We start from the raw sequence: 2348 nt of genomic DNA on the forward strand, positions 1-2348 counted from the left end.
ATTCCCCTGGACATGTTAGATGATGGGTAGCTATGCATTCAGGAGAGCACGCCAGATAATGAAAAACTGCAGGATTTTTACGACTATTTTGTTGAACAATGGCTGGATAATGAAGACATGCCAAGTATATATGGAACTGCGCAGGAAGGCGTCACAGCACCAACAATGTTTCAGAAGGTTCATCCAAATTTTTACTCATTAGTAAAAATTCTCAGAGAAGATGCAGAATATCATGTGCACTGACTAGTTTTAAATCTAGGTGGGAAAAGAAGAAAGAAGTCCTCACTTAAGACAGATGAGATAGTTTCTAAGACGATTACAAGACTCCAACTTGACGGCAATATAAAATCATTTCTTACTTGCGTGACTTATGCACAGAAATTTCAATGAAAAGGAAGTGGCGGAAGCTACAGCAACACTTGTAAATACTAAAAAAGGGGTTCAGTTCACGCCGATAGCCCTACTGTAAAAATTGTAAATAAATAATCATCCTGTAAATATTGTAAATAAATATAATGCTGGACTAAGAGAGACTACCGCCTCGTGGTGTTCCCTGGAAACGACACAAAGTCGGCTAAATGTCTCTTGCAAATTGTAAAAGATTCACTAATGAAGTCTGAAAAATCATAGCTTTTCTAACAGTCACACACCGGGCGAGGTGGCGCAGTGGTTAGCACACTGGACTCGCATTCGGGAGGACGACGGTTCAATTCCGTCTCCAGCCATCCTGATTTAGGTTTTCCGTGATTTCCCTAAATCGCTTCAGGCAAATGCCGGGATGATTCCTTCGAAAGGGCACGGCCGATTTCCTTCCCCATCCTTCCCTTACCCGAGCTTGCGCTCCGTCTCTAATGACCTCGTTGTCGACGGGACGTTAAACACTAATCTCCTCCTCCTCCCTAACAGTCATAATCAGCATTTTCGTGTATAGAATTTTATAAACCGTGTCTGTTTGAGTGGACGATGAATACATCTTGTTTCAATGCATAAATTGCATTCGCACTGACGGCACTTTGAACAGTGGACGTTACATTTCAGATGTGTTACGACCCGTGGCTCTACCCTTCATTCGATGTCTGCGAAACCGTACATTTCAGCAGAATAATGCACGACTGCATATTTCAGGTCCTGTTTGGACCTTTCTAGACACAGAAAATGTTCGACTGGTGCCCTGGCCAGCACATTCTCCAGATCTCTCACCAATTGAAAACATCTGGTCGATGGTGGCCGAGCAACTGGCTCGTCACAATACGCCTCTGACTACTCTTGATGAACTGTGGTATCGTGTTGAAGCTGCATTGGCAGCTGTACCTGTACACGCCATCCAAGCTCTGTTTGACTCAATGCCTAGGCGTGTCAAGGTTCTTATTCCGGCCAAAGGTGGTCGTTCTGGGTACTGATTTCTCAGGATCTATGAACCCAAATTGCGTGAAAATGTAATCACATGTCATTTCTAGTATATTTGTCCAATGAATACCCATTTATCATCTGCATTTCTTGTTGGTGTAGCAGTTTTAATGGCCAGTAGTGTATTTTTGTGAGTCTTAGTCTGAATCCACCAAACTGGCTTAAGTGCTCGTAAATGATCGTGTGGCAATGATAGCCGGGAGGCCCCGTTGGGGAGAGCTCAGCCACCGGGTTTCATGTCTTATTTCAGGTGAGGCCACATTGGGCGACTGCCGGGAACCGAACGCGGGCCTGGTGCGTGGTAGGCAAACACTTTATCACTCAGCTAAGCAGGCGGACTAAGTGCTTGTGTCTTTCCATGATGGTAGATTTTTTTCTAGGATCTATTGGGAAGAAACTTTTGAAAAGTCTTGTTCAGGAAGCACCACTTGCCAGGGATGATTATTAGCGAATGGCCAATGATAATGCCTATAATCCGGCATATGAAAACTGCGCCCAGTGAAATTTGCATCCGTGCAGAAATCTGTGAAATCTGCTCTCAGCAATCTCGGAAATTACCTGCTCACTACGTCACGGACTCTCTGCACCCTGGTAGCCCTCGTCACCCGGAAACGTGTCTCCGAGCTGAGTCGACGTCGCCATGCCAGCAAGGCAAACATCTTCCTGCCGGATAAAGAATGCCATCAATGCTCGACTTAACATTATAGAATATGGCATCACACATACTCATATTGCACTGATTACAGTCGTTTTAACGTTTAAATCCTGCTTTTGCTTCTTTTATGATTAGATTGTTGTTAGACGAGATATTTTATGACACATACTCTTTGTGTTAATGTATGTCTTACTTAATATACAATTTTATAATGCTCATATATCTTCCACTTGGCAATACTGACAATAATATTCAAAATTAAGATCGTAAAAACAAAAGAGCTTGA

General features: G+C 43.2%; 1 non-coding gene across 1 annotated transcript; it reads left to right on the forward strand.

Moving 5' to 3' along the window:
- The first annotated feature begins 652 nt into the window (after positions 1 to 652).
- Positions 653 to 725, forward strand: Trnaa-cgc (transfer RNA alanine (anticodon CGC)). The gene has a single exon. It is a non-coding gene; the product is annotated as a tRNA-Ala (tRNA).
- Positions 726 to 2348: the final 1623 nt, after the last annotated feature.

This window comes from Schistocerca gregaria, chromosome 6 (genome assembly GCF_023897955.1).
Source record: "Schistocerca gregaria isolate iqSchGreg1 chromosome 6, iqSchGreg1.2, whole genome shotgun sequence".
Lineage (NCBI taxonomy): Eukaryota > Metazoa > Arthropoda > Insecta > Orthoptera > Acrididae > Schistocerca > Schistocerca gregaria.